Source organism: Musca domestica, unplaced genomic scaffold (assembly GCF_030504385.1).
Source record: "Musca domestica strain aabys unplaced genomic scaffold, Musca_domestica.polishedcontigs.V.1.1 11, whole genome shotgun sequence".
Lineage (NCBI taxonomy): Eukaryota > Metazoa > Arthropoda > Insecta > Diptera > Muscidae > Musca > Musca domestica.
The window spans coordinates 2879260-2901799 of NW_026712133.1; the positions used below are offsets into that span (position 1 = coordinate 2879260).

General features: G+C 35.0%; 1 long non-coding RNA gene across 1 annotated transcript; it reads left to right on the forward strand.

The window, feature by feature from the left end:
* Positions 1 to 739: 739 nt before the first annotated feature.
* Positions 740 to 17461, forward strand: LOC109612858 (uncharacterized). Its single transcript, XR_009343931.1, has 3 exons — positions 740 to 2138; positions 2239 to 2323; positions 16044 to 17461. It is a non-coding gene; the product is annotated as an uncharacterized LOC109612858 (long non-coding RNA).
* The last annotated feature ends 5079 nt before the right edge of the window (positions 17462 to 22540 follow it).

Here is a 22540-nt window from a genome sequence, read left to right on the forward strand (position 1 = left end):
TGAAGAGGTATTTGCTACTATTTTAGGCCTACCTAATATATCTCTGTCAGCGACTTTTGAGACACATTAAACTCTTTGTCTCCATTCGGTGCAAAAAAAAACTTTAACGTCTAAACAAACACAAGAAGATTATCTGGGCGTTCATTTTTCTTACAAAAACATAGATATTACACTTACAATAAAAGTTACAAAAACACTGAAGAATGAAAAAACTTAACCAAATATACTCATTTTGTTGTCACTTACAATTTTAGTTTAATGTTCACACATATGAATAAAAACCTGTAAGGAAAAATCAAAAGTTTGGTGGGGACGACTTTATGATACTCTACACTACTATGCATATTTAGTAAAGCTCCCGTAACAAAAGAATTTGTTTCAAGTAGATCATACTATATGGTCATTGACCATGCTTATGGTAGCTACTGTATGTAAGAATTTTAAATTTGCGGCTAGCGGTAAACAATATGTACATTGGTGCATATCAACTAATACATGCATACGTGCTGCCGCTAGCCAAACACTTTTCCAAAAAATCCTGGAAGATTCAACAGCTCTGGTAGCCCAAGCGCATGATAAAATGATACAGGTAGACACTTCAACACAGCTGCTGGTACAATGAGCTGTGAAACCAAATTTGGAATTGAAATTTTTGAATGAAAAATATCGAAATTTGTAAAAATTGTTGAAAAATGCATGTCATAACAACCTCCGATTGGCATCGTATAAGAAACCATTTATTTTTGGAGATGTTTTTAATTTTATTTGACATATCAATGTTCGCGAGTGTTGATGCATCTACCTATATTCTTATACCATGCTCAAGGCAGAATAATCCTGTTCAGTTTGGAAAACATCTTCAGACCGACAAGTGCCCCGTGAGAACATAATGCTAGGAACACAATTGGAGCGAACGACGAATTTTTTCGCGGCGTATGTTCGTCGTAAAAAATAAAACACATATGTGTATATGGAAGTGCACACAATCACGGCACCGGCGAAAATTTCGTCGGTCGCCGCGAACTCAATTAGCTTTATTTACAAGGTGGCCATACTTGTACGAATTTTATGTGTTTTAGTAAATAAAGTTACTTTTTACTTTAAAATTTGTTATGGTCACTCTACTATCTGTTACTCGTATAAAAAAACATAATTAATTTGTTTATTTATTTGTGTACTTGCGCCTGAGTGAAGATGGATATCAGTGAATTTATAATAGAGAAGATGGACATAAGTGAAATTATAATAGAGAACGTAAAGAATTATGTGTTCTTGTATAATTCATTGTAGTCAACAAATGAGCAAAAAGTAAACGACTTCATCAGCTGTTTTATAATTTCGTCGGTATTGTGTTCCATACGACGAATTTTCGCGGCTCATTTTGTCGCCGCGTAGGGCGAAATTCGTCGTTCGCTCCAATTGTGTTCCTAGCATAAGTGCAGTTGTTTAAAATGACATAAAAAGTATTGAAGTTTGCAAACACAAAATTAACATTGTACAAAACTAAACCAATTGAATTACGTAAAATTGTACAATATTAGAAAACAAAATTCTACAATATAAACAAACAATTGTACCTACACATAAACAACAAAGCTTTAAATTACAAATAAAATAATACTTTGAATTAAAATTACACATTCAAATATTTAACAAATTAAAAAACGGGAAGTAAAAGTTAAAGATAATAACATTTGATCCTCGAGGAGCCAGATTATGTTTTTTAAAACAAATTTAAAAAAAGTGCAAAGTGAAGTGAAATTAAAATACAATTTAACAATATTATAAAAGTGAACTAAAATACGCTAGTCATAAAAGTGAACATATACAAATTGAACAACAAAAAGAAAACAAAGCAAACAGTGAATGATGTTGAGCAAGAAATCAAAAAAAAAAAAAAAAAAAAAAAACATTTGAACAAAAGGTTTTTAACAGAAAACAAAGTGGTATAAAAAGAGACATTCAAAAAAGAACCAAAAAAAAAATAGAAGTTTTTCAACAAGACAGTAGACACCGGCAAACACACACATACACACGAATACAGAACAGTGATCAGTGGAAGCAAATAGTGATAAAACAACAAGATACAGGAGTGAGAGACCACTGGAAAACTTAAAGAGACAAAAAAATAAACCACAGTAAGTCAAAACAAAAAAATATAAAATTTATTAATTTTTATAATTGCAAAAACAAAGAAAATAACAAGAGTGAATAACAAATTTTACTATATATCCACAGAATAAAAGCAACAAGCAAATCGAAAATTAAAGAAGACACAGCGGTTCGGATGTAACTAATCTAAATTCAAACAAGTAAAAAACCAGTAAGTTCGGCCGATTCTCCACAATATGGAACGAATTAGAAAATTTTCAAAAAATAAAATCCATTAATAATTCTGTTAAAGTATTTAAAATATCTAACATCGGAAGATGCCGATATATGGGGGATATACGATATTGTGGACCTATATAGACAACTACCCTTCAGGGGTTAAAGTGCTCACAGATAACTCCTTGTGTGGATTTTCAGACAATACCATAGGAAAATATGGCTATAAACATCAAAATACCGAATATCGGGGGTACCGCTATATGGGAGATATACGATATCGTTGACCTATATAGAGAATTCTCTGTCAGGGGGTAAAGTGCTCACAAAGAACCTCTTGTGTACAATTTCAGACAATTCCGTTGAAAAATGTAACTGAAAACATCAAAATACCGAATATCGGGGGTACCGTTATATGAGGGCCATACGACATCGTGGACCTATATAGATAATTCTCTTCCAAGTGATAAAGTACTCACAAGGAATTCATTGTGTGGATTATCAGAAAATTCCGTTGAAAATGTGTTTAAAATCATCAAAATACCGAATATCAGGGGGTACCGTTATATGGGGGCTATACGATATCGTGGACCTATATAGATAATTCTCTTCCGAGGTATAAAGTACCCACAATGTACTCCTTGTGTAGATTTTCAGACAATTCCGTTGAAAAATGTGACTAACATCATCAAAATACCAAATATCGGGGGTACCATTATATGGGGGCTATACGATATCGTGGACCGATATAGTCCATCTTCGAACTTGACCTACCTGCAGACAAAAGAGGGATCTGTGCAAATTTGTAGCTTCCTATCTTAATTCGTTTAGAGTGTAGCGTGATTACAACAGACGGACGGACGGTGCTAAATCGTCGAATTTTACACTGATCAAGAATATACATACTTTGTTGGGTCTAAAATAATTATTTCGATGAGTTACAAACGGAATGACGAACTTTGTAATTAAAAATCATTCGTTGTTAAAAATATATTTGGAAAGTAACATTCATGGTTTTGCCAAGGAAAATCCTTGATTTGTTTGTATCCAAATACAACAAAGATCAGTCCTCTAATCGGTCAATTTTGTCAAATTCTTGTTATACAAAATTTTGTTCTAAAGTCTGGGCGTACTACAACAAAGATTTTGCGTGAATGATCTGAAGGATTACACATCAATTGTGAGCATCGCAGGCACAAATGACGACATACACACATTGGAGGCTTCGAGAGTGGAGCTAAATTCATTTTATGACCAAGTAAAAAAAGCATATTTAGAATGCCGATATTTTATTTCAGAGGAAGGAAGAAAACCGGTTGATAGAACTAAACTGAGGACCCAACATTTAGAGGCAATCGACATATACAAAAATGCGATAGGAGTAATCGATGGACAAATCCAAACTCTCAAAGAAAATGAAGCAAAGGGAGAAATCAGAAGATTGACCCAGTTGGCTCAATAGGAAGCTGATTTTACCCTACCTTCGAGATTACCAACCTGCGAAGCTAGAGAAGTTATAAGCCAAAGTTTCAACTGCAGAGTAGCAGGATGGGATCCTATATTGATATATCTTTGTTCTAGTAAACTTCCCAGAACTTTTTTTAGCAGAATCTGAAGATTTTAATAACTTTCTGACCCACAAATTCAAAACGCTTGAATCAGTCAGGTTTTGAGATCAGATGAAGATGTTTTATGTGAACAAAATTACTTGAAAGCAACCAAAAGAAATTCGGAAGGGCGATATTTTGTCACCCTCCCATTTAAGGAATGCGAAGAAATTGGAGACTCAAGATATATGGCTTTAGCTCAATTTTATAGAATGGAACAAAAGCTTATGAAAAGTCCTGAGATAAAGGAATTATACGATAGCACGATTCTCGAGTAGAACTCTAGAACTCAGACATATGAGAAAAATATCTTCAAACGTATAAACAAGACTCCAAACTAATATCTCTCACACCACGCAATCATAAGACCTGAAAAGATTACATCAAAATTACGAGTTGTTTTCAATGCATCAAGTCCCACGTCAAACAAGCGAAGTCTCACTTACAATTTATATGCAGGTCCGGTTTTACAGCAAGATATTGTATTACAAGTACTAAAGTTGAGATTTCTCAGACACGTTTATAATGCTGACGTTACAATGATGTACAGGCAAATTTTATTGGACACTTGTCAAAAACAGTTACAAGGAATATTATTCAGAAAATCTTCGTCTGTCCTTATAAAAGAATATGGATTGTTAACGGGAACATTTAGTGTTAATTCTACACCTTTCCTGGCACTTCGAACGCTCATTCAATTAGCCGAAGACGTTAAGGACATTTATCCACTAGCTCCGAAAATAATTTTGGAAAACGTTTATGTTGATGACGTTTTAGCAGGAGGTCATTCGATAGAAGAGATCATAAAATCTCGCAAGGAGTTAATAGCCGCTATGGAATCGGCCGGATTTAAGCTAATGAAGTGGACTGCTAATGATCCAAAATTATAAATGACCTGCCCAAAGAAAAGCATAGCCCAGTGAATTTTATTAAACATAGCGCAGATATTAAGTATTTAAAAAAAGGCAGTGTAGTAGAAATTGATAGGTTCTGCGATGCCTTGGAAAAAGCATATGCAGCAGCATTATATATCCGACTACAGAATGAAGACAACGACATCAGAACGTTATTGCTTACTGCTAAAACGAAAGTTGCTCCAATCAAGAAAATTTCACTTCCCAGATTAGAACTTTGTGGAGCCGTCCTTTTGTCGAAATCAGCATCAACAATTTTGAATAATCTCCAGATATCAAACTTTGACCTAACAATCGTGCTGGCTGGTTGAAAAAACCGCCTTGCCATTGGTCAGTCTTTGTGGGAAATTGTACATCTGATATCTTAGAAAGAAGTGGAGCTGAACAATGGAATCATGTAGACTCTGAATATAACCCCGCAGACATTGCCAGTCGCGGATGCCCACCCAGTGAACTTATAAATAACAAACTCTGGTGGCATGGACCGCAATGACTCAAAATACCTAAAGTTCGTTGTCCAGTACATAAGATCCCCGATGATACAAACTTAGAGGCAAAAACACTAAAAGCAATGACTCTATTCGAAGAAGAAAGTGACCCTCTAAGAAATTATCCATCTTCATATGCGTTAAGATTTTGGAAAAACGCTGGAAAAAATAGACGAAATCTTAGAACCTCTTCAACGGAACTAACCGCTGAAGAAATTCAGGTTAGCAAGCGTGCTTGTATAAATCATACCCAGAAATTCTTTTATGCTGTCAATTATGAATCACTTTTAAGGAAAGTTCGAACATCTTCTTCTAGTTCATTACTGACACTGATGAATGGCCGATTAGTACAATCGCCTGCGCTAACTTACGATGAACGGTATCAAATAATACTAACTCATGGAACTCATGGCAATATTAAGCAAACTATTAGTAGAATTTGCTCACAAGATCACATTGCACGGTGGTAATCAGTTGGTGATCAGATTATTAAGATCCGAGTACTGGATATTCGGACTAAAATCGTTGGGTTAACAAACGATATATAATTGCAAAATATGCTTAACGCACAAGAAACGCACACAGAGTCTAATAATGGCATCACTACCTCCTAAACGAACTCTATTGGCAAGACCCTTTATGAACACAGGCGTTGATTTTGCGGGACCCTTCAGGCAGAGTCTGTTTCATTACGAGGGCCTATGTCTGTTTGTTTGTTTGCTTCGCTACCAAAGCCATTCATTTTGAGCCCACAAGTGACTTGTCGATATTTGCCTTTCTTGCAGCTTTCTCTAGATTTATTAGCCGTTGGGACTGTCTGTCATGTATCTATTCCGGTAGGAGCAGTTGATCTGTTAAAGCGGGATCGACTAGCCTTCATGAAAAATATACAAAATAGTACAGTTCAAAACAATTTTCATCAAAGCATTCGTTGGTAATTTATCCCGCCTGGCGCTCTGCACATGGGTGGCTTGTGGGAGGCCGGGTTTAAATCCTTTAAAAATCATTAAAGAAAGAGTATGTCAAAAATGAATTCTACATTAAATCACCATCATTTTAACCTGCATAGAGGCATGTCTTAACTCTAGAACCTTGACTTCAGCTAGCGAAGATCCTAACGATTTGGCGCCTTTAACCCAAGGGCATTTCTTAATCGTTACCCCGATTTTAGCTCCGCCCGAACTGAGTAAGATATTAGTCTAGTTAATAGATGGAAAAGGTTAAAAATCATCTACCAATAATTGTGTAATCGATGGAAGGTTGAATATTTAAATGAGCTTCATCGACGTACCAAATGGAAATATCAAAAGGATAACCTTAAAGAAGGTGACTTAGTTGTGATTAAAGACGAACGTTTGGCACCACATGAGTGGTAACTCAGGAGAATTATCAAGACCCTTCAGGGAACAGATCAAAATGTTAGAGTGGTAGACATAAAAACTGCTGGTGGCAACATCAGTCGGACCCATCCTTTCATAAGAATTAGTACTCCTTCTTCTCTTTTACACAGACGGCAGCATATTTACCAGTCCAAAATTGGAGAGAAACCCGTCGATTAATTTGCTGAAAGAAGCCCGCAACGCCCTGACCGCAACCAACATTCTTTTTCACACAGTTGAATCCATTTCTGTTTCATTTAAATTTGAAACAATTTCAGTTTGTGTTCTTGTTTATTCAAAACATTACGCACACATAGACAAACTGTTATATGCTTTGACAGAATAGGGACACCAAACGAAAAATATTGTATTTAGGAGGTAGCTTTGTTCTACCTCCTGTAATTGTGCCATGAAAGCAATAAAACAATTATAGCGGAACCGACTATACACAAAAAACATACATGAAAACAAACACTACATACTTCGGTGGCAAGGGTCGTTTAGCATTGAGTTTTTTTACCAATTTGGGCTAACGCTACTATTTTAGGCCTGCATAATATATCTCTTTCAGCGGATTTTGAGACACATTAAACTCTTTGTCTCCTTTCGGTGCAAAAAAAAAAAAAAACAAACACAACAGGATTATCTGGGCGTTAATTTTTCTTACAAAAAACAAGGATATTACACTTACAATAAACTTTACAAAAACACTGAACACGACACAAATTAGCCTACTCAAGTTTTCTGGCTGCTTCGGAGCCATTTTGAAAAAATAGGTAAAAACTTAGTTATTTACCTATTTTTTTTTGGAAAAATGTGCTGTGTTTTTTGAATCTTGCTATCTCGTTTTGTGGAATATTCCATTTACAATTAACTAGCGTTCTTTGGAAATCAATTTTGACGCAAAATATGGCGCCATAATTGCGGTACAACAATTTCGAAAAATTATTAGACATTTTGCTAAATTTTTGCCAAAAACAACACGAATTCTACGTGGAATATTATGGCGCAATTGTTGGCGTCATAATTTAACAACACCAATAACCTTGCTATCGTACATTTTTTTGTGTATGTTTTTTTTTTTTTGAAAAATTGCTGGTTACCCTCTGACATATACATACATCCATTTACATTTTACATAAACACAGACACATCGGAATATTACCAAATAATTATAAACGCCATGTTAAATCAAAACAAAAAATAAATAAATAAATAAAGACTAATAATAATAATAATTTTGGGGATTATTGAAAATAAGACGCGCCTTTAAAATATACAAGTTAATATAAATTTCTTTGGCGGAAAAGCGCCAACATTTTTAAGATAAACTAACTAACCTAAAAATTTCAAAGTCGAATTGGTTTTAAACTTATAAATGAACATAAATACTTATGAGTCTGTGAATAAATCGTCTTATTTTTTTTCTGGTATTTTTTCTCGAAATTCTGGGAAAAACATCCATATCTCTTTTAAATTAAACAATTCAACTTGGGGGACATAGAAGCATTTCTTGAAAGACACTTTTACATTTTGCTGAAATTTTTTTGGACTTTCAATTCGATGAACAATTTTGAAAATTTTAGATACGATTTCTGACCCAACAGTTTATACAAATTAGCCATTTTGTAGAAGTCTCAAAACATATATTTTTTTTAACAATTTTTTGAATTTTTTTTTTGAAACATTTTGAAATTTTTATTATGGTAAACGGCTGGCATTTGACCTAAAAATATTTGTTGATTCTTTATAATATTCTGTAAAATCGGTGCTGCGAGACTCTAATCTGAGATCCACAATATTTCTTTTTATGTAAATAAAAATTATCTAAAATTTTAAACAATTTGGAAACTTATTTGCCGCATAGATTACTAAATATATCACAATTCAGTGGAAGTACAATTTTTGAAGAACAAGAAGGAAAATATTATTTTTCAAAAAATTATTAATTAATCAAAATCGAGCGTTTATAGAATATTTTTTGACTCAGACAGATATTCAAAAGTTTTTTTAATATTTGGATAATTTGCTGAAAAATTAACCATCGTTTGTAAAAAATAAACTTTTTTTGACCCAAAATTTTTTTGTTGTCAAACAGTTTGTAAATCTTTTTTGGTGAACTCTTTCTTGAAAAAATTGCTATCTACTCAAAACAAAATCTTCCTAGAATAGGAATTCAATGTTATTATTGTAATTTTTTTGATTTTTTCTTTGAAAATTGGTATTTTTCGTGGCAACCCAGCACACATTTTTCTGCGATTGTTTTTTGAACAATTTTAAATAATAAAAACGGATATTTTGTTTACAGAGATAATTGTATAAATGCTTATTGATTTGCCGAACTTGGATTTTCAATTTATTTCGTCGAAATTTTTAATATTTCTCTGACCTCTTGCAAAGTATTAGCTAGCAAGTATTGTAAAATTTCCGCATTCCGAAACGCGATTTGCAATTAAAAATCACTCGTCGTTAAAATATATTTGGAAAGTAACATTCAAGGCTTTGGGAAGAAAAAGCATTGATTTGTTTGTATCCAAATACAACAAACAAACAAACGCAACAAATTGCGTGAATGATCTGAAGGATTACGCATCAATTGTGAGCATAGCAGGCACAGATGACGACATACACACATTGGAGGCATCGAGAGTGGAGCTAAATTCATTTTATGACCAAGTAAAAAATCGTATTTAGAATGCCGATATTTTATTTCAGAGGAAGGAAGAAAACCGGTTGATAAAACTAAACTAAGGACCCACTATTTAGAGGCAATCGACACATACAAAAATGCGATAGGAGTAATCAATGGACAAATCCAAACTTTCAAAGAAAATGAAGCAAAGGAAAAAATCAGAAGATTGGCCCAGATGGCTCAAAAGGAAGCTAATTTTACGCTACCTTCGATATTACCACCGTGTGACATGGACACTTTAAATCGAAGTTACAATACTTGGCCGACTTTTCGGGATCTATTTACCGCCATTTATATCCAGAACTTCAAATTGAGCAATTTCAAAAAACTTTTTCATTTGACTCAAAAAACAACTGGCGAAGCTAAAGAAGTTATAAGCCAAAGTTTCAACTGATTCGAGTTACAGTATACAGAATTTACAGCGAACAGTAAATAGCTGCATTCGAATTTTGGAGACACAACATGTCCAAGTAGCGGGATGGGATCCTATATTCTTTGTTCCAGCAAACTTTCCATAAAAGATTGCAAGACTCTACCATCGTGGGAAGCATTTAACAACTTTTTGACCAAGCTTTTAACAACTTTTTGTCAACACCAAATCAGCAGACTCAGAGCAGAAACGATTATACAAAGAAAATGAGATTAACAAGCAGTTTTCAAAGTAAACATGCAAACTTTCAGCAGCTATCCAAGAACCAGTACTTAAAGGCATGTCAAATTTTGCAAATCTAATCATTTCATACGAGGTTGTTTATCGTCTAACCATGGCGTGAAAGATTGGAGAAGTCGTTTTGGATGCAGAACATATAATTTGAAGCACCATACTATGTTACATAATGGAACTACATCACAAACATCAACACAAGAGGAAGTACGCCCTAGCAACAGTACTGCCGCTCTCACAACACTAATACAGCCCACATCAAATGAAGAAACAACGAACATAACCACTTCGACACTCAAGGATGACGGTAAAGTCAGTCCTCATCCAGGAGACACCTTACTTTTTGCAGCCATGGTTCAAATCGAAGCGAATGGTCATTATTACGACGCACGAGCTGTGAATTAATCGACTCATTTCGGAAACTTCTGCTAAAGCTTGCGTATTTAAATTACGTTCCGGACTTGACCCACAGGTTAGTTAGAAGTTTGGGCACCTGTTCTGAAATCGCTTCCGTCAAACTTGCCTTCACATAAAGGACACAGATGCATGACGCTACGAACTTGGAATTAGCCGACCCGAAGTTCTACATCAGTCAACCAGTTGATCTCCTAATAAGGATGGACATAAGCCCATTCATCTTTACAGTTGGAACACCTATGAAATCAATTGGTACCTTATTAGCTCAAAAAACAGTGTTTGGATGGATAATTGGAGGATCCTTGCAGAATGAATCACAAAAGAAGAGACAAATGTCACTTTGCAATACTTCATGGATTGAAATAATATTAACACGTTTTTGGGAGGTGGAAGAGAACCCAAGACAGGTTTTGAGATCAGATGAAGATGTATTATGTGAACAAAATTACTTGAAACGACCAAAAGAAATTCGGAAGGGCGATATATTGTCACCCTCCCATTTAAAAAATACGAAGAAATTGGAGACTCAAGAAATATTGATTTAGCTCAAGTTTTTAGAATGAAACGAAAGCTTGTGAAAAGTCCAGAGATAAAGGAATTATACGATAGCACGATCCTTGAATATATAGAACTCGGGCATATGAGAAAAATATCTTCAAATGATATACACAAGACTCCAAACTATTATCTCTCACACCACGCAATCATAAGACCTGAAAAGATTACATCAAAATTACGAGTTGTTTTCAATGCATCAAGTCCCATGTCAAAAAAGCGGAGTCTCAATGACAATTTATATGCAGGTCCGGTTTAACTGCAAGATATTTTATTACAAGTACTAAAGTGGAGATTTTTCAGAAACGTTTATAATGCTGACGTTACAAAGATGTACAGGCAAATTTTATTGGACCCTAGTCAAACACAGTTTCAACGAATATTATCCAGAAAATCTTCATCTGACCTTATACAAGATTATGAATTGTTAACGGTAACATTTGGAGTTAATTGCGCACCTAAAAGACACTTATCCACTAGCATCGTAAATAATTTTGGAAAACCTTTATATTGATAACGTTTCAGCAGGAGGTTATTCGATCAAAGAGACCATAAAATCTCGCAAGGAGTTAACAGCCGTTATGGAATCGGGTGGATTTGAGCTATTGAAGTGGACTGCTAATGATCCAAAAATAATAAATGACCTGCCCAAAGAATAGCTTAGCCCAGTGAATTCACGGGATATTTCCGATGATGCCTCGACAAAAACTGAAATATTTCGATTTTACAAACAAATAATCTTATAAATGAAACGTTTCGCTAGATTATGACGGCTGAATGAATATTTTTTCTTTACTCAAACATTTGGTTCGACCAAAAAAAACTTTAATCAAAAAAAAAAAAAAAAAAAAAATCAACGGCTTTAATTAAAATATTTGTTGATTTTGACAAATATTTAACTTGCTTGCTTTCGTTAAAGGTTTCCTGGGCAACCCAACACAAAAAAATACATACATGAAATATTTGTTTCCTTTATTGGACTACTTTGTAAGTTCTGGTTAAATAAAAATTTGCCCCAAAGACCCAAGACCCTAAGACCCAATTCTCAAAATAGATGGACAAACTTAGTCGTGAAAAATTTGCAAATTGCCTTAGTGTTTTGCAATATTATGCATCGACTCTAAGCATAGCAAATACAGAAGATGACATACATAGATTAGAGGCATCCAGAGTTCAATTAGATTCAGTTTATTAACAGGTGAAAAGAGCGTATATAGAATGCAGAGATTATGTTCCGGAAGAAGAAGAAAAACCAGTTGGCAAAAATAAATTGAGAAAACATTATTTAGAAGCTATTGATTCGTACAAAAAAGCTCTCGGAGCAATTAATGGACAAATGCAAGCAATTAAACAGAAGGAAGAAGAAGATAAAGTGAAACGAGAATCTCAGATGGCGCAAAAAGGGAATACTGAATCAGAATTTACACCGATTTGTAGACTGCCGCCATGTGACACCGACACATTTAGTGGAGGATACAATGCTTGGCCCATTTTTCGGTGATTTGTTCGCGGCAATTTCATTCAGAACACCAAATTAAGTAAAGTTGAAAAGCTGTTCACTTGACCCAAAAGACGACAGAAGAGGCAAGAGAGATAAATTATCATGTTCCGCTTACAAATGACGGATTCGATTTAGCTTGGGAGAATCTTGTATAGCGCTACGAAAATAAAAGGATGCAGTTCAACGCCCAAATAAATTTTTGTTTTAATCTACCCAACGTAACATTTGATTCGAGTATTACAATTCAAAACACTTCAACGTACCCTAAATAGTAGCATTAAGACTCTAGAGACTCTTGGTGTAAACGTTAAGGGATGGCATCCTATTCTTATATATCTTTGCTCCACAAAATTGCCACGGCCTTTTTTAGAAGAGTTCGAAACCTCTTTGCAAGATATTAAAACATTGCCCACATGGGAACAACTAAACAACTATTTGATCCACAAATTTAAAACATTAGAATCTGTGGGAAATATTAAACCTACAAGCACAAAATATGCGCAACAAAACCCCGATTTCAGTAAAAAATCAAAATTTGCTAATAATTTTCAAACCAATACATGGTCTAATTACCAATCACAATAAATAAACAAGCTTCGAATCAACAGCCAAAGAATCAACATAAACAAAAATGTCCACTTTGTGCATCAAATCACTTTATCAGAGATTGCCCTCAATTCGTAGAAAAGTCAGTAAATGATAGAATTCACCTAGTAAAGATTTCACGTCTTTGTTATAACTGTCTTTCGTCAAATCATGGCGTAAAAGAATGCAAAAGTCAGTTTGGTTGTCGATCTGGCAATATGAGACACCATTCCATGCTACATAAGGGAACGGAAACCCAAAATATAGATAGAGATGACGTACGCCCTAGTACTAGTGCTTCAGCTCGCACCCAACCAATACAGTCCCCAAAATCAGCAAATATTACTGCACTGACCCTTCAAGATCAAAGAAATTTTAATATAACCCTAGCACAACTTTGCTTTTTACTGCAATGGTCCAAGTTCAAAGTAGAGGACACTCATATGATGCCAGAGCACTTATTGATCCTGGATCACAGTCTACATTTATCTCAGAAAAACTTAAAAACAAGTTGAATTTGCCAACCAAGAAAACCCTTATTCATGTTACGGGACTTAGCCAAAATGTCTCGGAAACCTCTAAAAAATCATGCCTTTTTTCTCTTCGTTCTCGTTTAGACCCCAGTTTTGAGTTAGACGTATGGGCGCCAGTTTTGAAGACCCTTCCCTCTAATTTACCTCCACAAAATATCGAAACGAGTAAACTTACAAATGGGATTGGCATTAACTTAGCAGACCCAAATCTCCACACAAGTCAACCAGTTGATCTTCTCATAGGAATGGATATAGGTCCTTTAATATTCACGATGGTGACACCTATGATATCTCTTGGCTCGTTCTTAGCACAAAACACCATATTTGGTTGGATAATAGGAGGACCAATACCCGAAAACACAAAAGCCTCCAATAACATATACGTGTTTAATATAACTGCAATTTTGGGAGGAAGAGCCCACACTTGTTCTGCGAGCAAAACTATATATATTGCCTACATATATCTGAAAATGCTTCCACTAAAACCCTGGGGATTATATGGAATATTTCAGAAGATTGTTTCTCTTTTAAATCACCCTCTATTGAAAACAAACCCAACTATACAAAAAGAGAAGTTCTGTCCACCATAACCAAATTATTCGATCCCTGTGATTGGTTAGCACCCATAATTGTCGTAGCTAAATTAATTATGAAACAGATATGTTTAGACAAAATAGATTGGGAAGACATTCTTAAACCAACTACGCTATTGAAATTAAAGAATTTTTGAAAAAATTCTGCAAAAATTGATTGCCTCACTATACCTAGATCGATAAAAATCAGATAGAAATTCATGGATTCTGTGACGCCTCAGGAAGTGCATACGGCGCAGCTATAAGAAAGATCTCTTTGGCACGACTTGAACTGTGCGGGGCTGTACTTTTATCAAAATTAGCCACCTTCCGACAACAAATATTGCTACACATTTCTGGACAGACTCGACAATTGTTTTAGCCTGGCTCAAAAAGCCTCCGTGTCATTGGAACACGTTTGTAGGCAACAGAATATCAGAAATTATTGAAAACGGGGGTAAGGAGCGATGAAGCCATGTTGACTCTGAAGCAAATCACGCTGATGTAGCAAGTCTAGGGAGTTCACCGATCGGCTTAAAGCAACATAAATTATGGTGGCAAGGACCACAGTGGTTGAAACATCCAAAAACAAGCTGGCCATCGTATAAAGTCCCACTAGATACAAATTTAGAAAAGAAAGCGGTTAAAGTTTTTACTCTCACCAATATTACTGAAGATGTCAAGAAAGAACTTATAAAAAACGACCCTTTGAAAAACTTCTCATCCTTGCCCAGAGCATATTGATCATATGCCTTCGCCATGCGATATTATAAAAGACATTTGCGAGGTCTTGGATTTTCAAGTACAGAAATTAAGCACGTCAAGCTGCTAACTATCATGGTCACCCAACAACATTACTACTCAAATCCACGAGTACAAGTTATCGCAACGAAAATCAAAATTTCCACCTAGTAGTAGTCTCCTGACTCTAAACCCATATATTGATTGCAATGGTATTATCAGATCCAATAGCCGTCTGATCTGATCTTCGATCTTTCCACCGAATCCTTTTTAGCCGCTTTCACTCGGTTTATTGGTCGAAGAAGATGTCCCTCCTGTATATACTCAGACAACGGTACAAACTTTTTCGGTGCTTCTAAATCCCTAAAAAAGGATAGAACAATATTTATGAAAAATCTTAGATCAAAAGTTATGACTCAGAATTCTCATCAAAATTTGAAATGGAAATTTATTTCTCCTGGAGCCCCCACATGGGTGGATTTTGGGATGCAGGAGTTAAGTCATTTAAAACACATCCTCGAAAGAGTTTTCGAAATCTTAAATTCACTTTCGAGGAATTTAATACGACACTAATCGCATAGAGGCTTGTCTCAATTCAAGACCTTTGAGTTCGGCAAGTGATGACCCTAGTAAAATAACTCCATTAACTCTAGCGCATTTCCTAATTGGGTCGCCTCTGCTAGAACCAGCAGAACCTGATATTTCCGACTCAGATATTTCATACGTTAATCGTTGGAAACGACTCAGAATATTTTCACAACATTTTTGCCATAGATGGAAAACTGAATACTTGAATGAGCTCCATAGAAGACACAAATGGAAATATCATAAGGATAACTTAAAAGAAGGGGACCTCGTAGTTCTGAAAGACGACCGCTTATCTGAATGGAGATTAGGACGCATTGTCCGAAAGTACAAAGGGGTTGACCTTAACATCAGAGTTGTAGATATTGTAGTAGCGGTGTAACTAGTCGACCCATTACCAAAGTTGTCAAAATGTTTACCGACTGACTAGTCGGCCCCCTTTTTATTTAATGAACTTGGTACTCACTTCTTCTCATTTACAGATATGGCGGCCTACCTACCTACCTACACGCAACTGGGAAGATGACGGAAAAGAGAGACCCACAAACCGGCGTCTGGACTGATAACGTCCGCAACAGTAGGATCAGCGGCAACGTGAGCAACGACAAGAGCAGCGCCCCAAGAAGAAGACTCACTACAGAGAAGAAGACAACATTCTAGCAGCAGGTCGGGTCGGCGGGAGAGCCCAAGAGAGCGACCGAGTTTCTGGCAGTATTCCTGTGGGTTATGCCAAGATGACCACGCTCTTAGCACATGCCACCTTTCGCTTGGGTCTTGGTGTTTGTCCCAACTGCCCTGGTGCGTTTCACAACTGATAGTGTCGATACATGGAAAACTGTGCGAGCCCTAATTTGTCAATCGTCATCAATGTCAAAAATTGCCTATTCAGCATTTCAACGACTGGGGCTTAGGTCATTCATGTACCAAAGCAAACGATTTGCAATCTTTAAAATAATTGAAAGGCATACAAATGGCGCTTAGGCTTTAAAGGTAAATGCCACGCAGAACCTACTCCGACCCATTTATCGAAAACCCAACATCATATTTCAATCAACAAGCTCTCGCTGACCCCGACCCCCGTAGCATCATTCTAATCGATCTTGAATTGGGCGCAGATACATATTCAGCAATACAACAAGAAGGATGTACGCCTGCAGGAGTTGGTGACGTAAAGGCATTCCAGACAAAAATCGGATATGTATTTTCTGGTCCCATTAAAAATATGCCTACTAACTAAATCATATTTGTTTTCAAAGGTTTCATAGCGGGGGAGGCATGTACATGACTGTACCAACAATTTTTCAAGAGTGTGCTATATTTTTAACCAAAAATGTATGTGCTATTTATTTAGCACATACTGTAGAATAGCGGTACGCACCGCATATATTTATCACATATACATATTTGCAAGCATAGAATTTGTCATTTCTCTTTGTGCTTTCCATTGCATTGGAAACGTCAAGGCGACGTCTGTGGTGTTGCAAATCACGGTTAGGTCATTCCAAGTTTTGTTATTAAACCTTTAAAGACAGCATCCCCCATCGTGACCGTGAAAAAAAGTGCTAAGTCACAAGTATTTAAATAAGTGGCCAAATAGCACAAGTGTAAAATATTAAAAAAAATAAAATAATTACCTGTTAACTGAAATACTCACCTGTGAAAACTTACCTTTTGCAACATTTATAAATAAACCTGAACTAAAGTATATTTAACTGAAATACTCACCTGTGAAAACTTACCTTTGCAACATTTATAAATAAACCTGAACTAAAGTACATTTAACTGAAATACTCACCTGTGAAAACTTACCTTTTGCATCATTTGTAAATGAACCTGCACTAAAGTGTACCTAACTGAAATACTTACATTACTTACTTATTTAATAAATGCAAATTAAAAATTGAAAACAAAAATTTTTTGTTAATAAAAAAATTAAGGGTCAACAGTGTAAGTCTGAAACACTGTACACAAGTATTATTGGTCGTATCCAGGGCGCAGTTCTGGACTATCAACGGGAAATCAGTCGCACGCAGTACTGTTCACCAATGCATACGGGGCACCAAGGCCACGCATGCGCTATTTAAACAATTAATGGGTAATCTTCCAGCTGATAGAGTGAAGGCAGGACGTCCATTGCAGTATTTTGTTGTAACTAAGACCATCCACATAGACGTTGTGCCCAATCTGTCCACAGAAGCCTTTTTAGGGGCAATGCGGACGTTTAACCAGCAGACGAGCCCATTGTCAGACATTATACTGCGACAATGCTATTAACTTCATAGCAGCAAACAACAAACCATGTAGCAATCAATCAATTACCTTCAAATTCATTCCAAACTAGGGCTTATTAGGGTCTGTGACGTCAAAACAGCAAAAGCGACTTTCAAGAGGCCAATTCACAGATTGGCATCCCTGTATATTGATTTTCAGAGAAGTCACAATAAATATGACAAACTAACAACACAAAAGACAATCCTCATCACAAGACAAAACTATACAGTCAAAAGGGAAAGTCGTATCATATGATTCGCATGAATCTTCATTACACTTCTTATTTCGTTCCTTTTCTACCGATAATACTAGCCTCTCGGATCAATGTCACGGAGTTTTCTCCCAACCCAGAATTGTATTTCAAAGGCTTAGGTGAACTAAATTGGTAACCGCTACCTGGAAATAAATTATATCTTACGATATCAGACCAATTTGGGAAAGAAACAAGATTTTGGAAACCGGTATAACAACATTTTCAAGATTCTGCAAACAATCAATAGATATAGAATCATGTGAAGTACTCTACCTCCAACTTCAGCATACCTGGGACAATATTATTTATGAATCAAACATTTTATCTCCAAAAAGAAACCGTGTTGAATGGTTTCCAGTCATTGAAATGTTCCAAATCACCGGGTTCAGATGGTGTACCGTCTTTCAGTTTAAAAGCGTGTGCATATGAACTATATCTTTCTCTAATAAGTACTTTAATGATTCCCTAACCCTAGGTTATTTTCCTGTCATTTGGCGTTAGAGCTTTTTTTATTTAAATGTATAAACCTGTCAGTAGATGTGTTATTGTTATAGGGGTATTGCAAAACTAAGTGCGATTCCCAAACTTTTTAAGCGTTTGGTTACAAAAAGAATAACGTATTTCGTTACATTTTTGTTTTTGTTAAAGGAAGATCAACTTTGACAAATTTATTAGAAATGGTCTGTTAAGTTCACACTGGATTTATGCTGATTTTAATAAAGCTTTCGATAAGTTTGTGCATAATTTGTTACTATATAAACTTGACTTAATGGGTTTCTCCTCAATTCTTCTAAGGTAGAGATCGTCTTTTTTGCATGACAAAAGAGTTCTTTTAATAACACTCTATATTAAAATATTACTGTATTTTATAGTGGTAGCCTTTTGGGTCCACTACTTTTCGTACTTTATTTTAATTACCTTCCATATAATATTCCTCACTCTAAAATATTAACGTTTGCTGACGATGTTAAACTTTTTGGTACTCTTAATTCTCACAACCAATCACTTAATCTGCAACATGACTTGTATTCTAATCGATCTTTCTACACTAGAGAAAAGGCAATTAATGCTTAGATGTATTATTATCATCAAACTTTTGCGCGGTCAATTTTTCAACTAACATTAGCAAAATCGAACTATGAATTCAATAATCCTCTCCGGAGTGTATGTGCTGATTGCAATAAATTATACAATACGATTTCCTTGTGTGAACCCTTGCATTCCATAAATAACTCTATCCTACATTCACAGTTTGTGAACAGTTGCCAGATTTAGTTTCTGTGACTTAGTATTTGTATTGTTTAGTTTTACTGTGGTATAGCTAAGATACATTCAAAATCCTAAGTCTACTACCCCCCTATAATCCGGACTATGGGGTGTACGTGCTCCCCACGTTATGCGGAGGTGGCGCTCTCGGCAGTGGCGGGAAAGTGAAGCGTTGGGAGCAATCGAAAAAAATGGATTACGTTGGTTCTCAACTTGTTATAAGGTGATAGGACATTTTTTTACATATTCCTTTATACAAACTGAAGTCTTGAGAGAGCATCAGCATTTCCATGGTGATTCGAATTTTTGTATTGTTTACTTATATCCAGAAAGGATCAAAGACCATCTTTGAAGCCGGTGCGCTGTCGTATTACTGATTTCTTTCATTGGACTGAATATTGAAGCAAGTGGTTTATGATCTGTTATTAACCTAAAATTACGATCATATTAGTAGTCATGACATTTCCGAACTCCAAAAATTATTTATAAGCCCTGCTTCTCTATTTGACTATTATTTTTCTGACTATCTGATAAAGTGTTTGATGCGTAAGCTACAGGTTGCTCTGATCCATTGAAATTTTTGTGAAATCACAGCACCAACACCGTATGATGATGCATCTGTGGCTAACACTATAGGTTAATTCTCATCGAAATGTAATAAGTAATCCGTTTCAATTCTTAAAATGTCTCTTCTTGTTCCCAAACAAATACCGCATTTTTCTTACGAAGAAATTTAAGTGGACCAAAAAGAGTAGAGTCATTCTCAATAAAACTGCAATAACAATTAATCTTTCCCATAAAAGATTACAGTTCCAAAGGCCTCTTGGATCATGAAAGATTTATTGGATCATGGAATTGCTCCTGTACCCGTCTTCGAAGGGTAAATGCCAGATTTAGTAATCACGTGTCCAAGATATTCAACTTTCGGTTGCATATATGAATATTTGGGTGAATTACATCGTAATCCATTTTCCTTTTACCTGTGGAACATATATCCTAAATTCTTCAAATGTTCTTCCTCGGTCTTTCTTGTAACTATTTTATAATCTAGACAATTAACACAGCCTAGAATACCACCGATTACGTGCTCAATCAGGTGCTGGAAAATAGCTGGAGCTCTAGCCAAACCAAATGACAAATCTTTCATATTGAATAAACTCAACGGTGTGTTAACCACCAATAGTGATTCAACGCTATAACCTCAACCTCAAATATTTCTACTTCCAAAAGAGCAAATTCCAACCCACCTGCTATTGTTGTGCAGGCTCCAGTATTAACTTCTTCAAATTGTTTAGCCGCTGTAAATGTTGATGATCATTCAACTACAAACCAGCTTATTGATGTATCTCGTTGCAAAATAGTATTTCAACCTGAAACTTCTACTATTAAATCCGTAATTATATGAAATTTAAGTAACGTTATGTAAGCGATGACGATTCAAATATCTTGAAAATTAAATTAAAGTTTCAGCAGCGCGAAATTTCGCCGTTTAAAATAACAGTTGCTAACAGACTTTTATATATTATTAGTAATTAGTTTTGGTCCGATGATATCTTGGTAAAAAATAGTTTTTAGAGAACGGTCCAATGGAGATAATTCTGTAAAAATCTTAAATGCGCCACAAAAATAAAACTAAATGAAGCTTGGCAAATCCTGTATCAAAAAATATAATAGGATTAAATACTAATTTAAGATATGTTTTCCTTAAAAGTTTCTTTTCTGAATGTAAAATAATTGTTTTTACTGAAACGTTGTTAAAATCTGATGTCCTGTACAATGAGTTAGTCTCTGATAATTATCAAGTTTAAGGAAAGGATAGATTACATAAAAAAAGGTTTCCATCTCTGTATTTCCATGTCGTGTGTATATACAATGGTTTTATAAATATAAATTTTGACAATGTCAAACGAATACATTTGAAAAAATTATAAAGATGTGATTGCATGACTTGACCTCCTTAATTTTACCATGGTCTGTTCGTCTTCATTGAATATATCGTTTTCGAGATGCTCTCGCTGTGTACTTCCTGAGAAAAGTTATCATCCGACGCTGTTGTTAACCTCAAATTCCCAGAATTTAATTTCTGCTAATGCTTCTATTGATAGTGGTAACTTTGGGAAAACAAATCTGTTAAACTTCGCTTTCTCTTATCGAACACTAAACTAACTCTGTACCTACAGTTAGACAAAATTTAGATCAGGGTCCTGTTTGGTTTACTTCTACACTGAGATTATTAAAAAACTAAAATTTAACCCTGAAAATCCAAATGTTATTCTCAACATTTAAAAAATTAGACAAAACCTAGTTCCAAAAGCTTTTTTAAATTTGTAAATTCCAAAAGGAAGGCACATTCATCAAGCGTGGGTCAAAGAGTTTGATAACTTTTACGTAACTAAAACCATATATCTTGTTTGTTGCGTCATGTATTAAAATACGGCTGTATACTATTAATTTATTTTTATTAATTTTATTAATTTTACTATGATTAAATGAATCAGTACAAATTTTGTTTTCAATTGTCCCTTTACGTTTTACGGGACACTGCATTCACAACTTTGAAAACAGTTTGCCTAATTTTAGCAAAATTAAATAATAAAAAGTCATTACAGTATCTAGTTGTTATATAAAAAATTGCTGAAATAATTCATATTTTCCTAAAATCTGGAAGATTGGGAAGATTCTACCAATCAAAAAGAAACAAAATTCATCGGATATCAAATTTACTTAAAGAAATAGATGAGGGTTTACATTGCGATTATATCCCTAGTTATCAATTTGGCTTTAAAAAAGGCATTCGACTGTAGATGCTCAGACAAAATTTAAATTTAATAATTGCAGCTAACGTGGTGAAATTATGTAAAAGATATTTTACAAATATAAAATTTTATATACAATTTGTATATTTGAAATCTTGTTTTGAAAAAGTGTCATGCGTGTTCCTTAGGGGTCATCTTTTTAATATTTACATGTATGACTTCATGGTATTAACGGGTCATTTGGAAGACTGCTTAATATTAAGTCATTATCGGAGAAAACAAAGCTAGGGCTAATTCACAGGGGCTTGTTTAAATTTAGATTAACAATCTTTTGATTTATAATTTGAGTTGTTTAAGTTTAGGTTAGGTTTAGGTTATGGTAGTTTTAAGGTAAATAAAATGAGACATGCCCTCAAATATTGAAGCGCCAGGA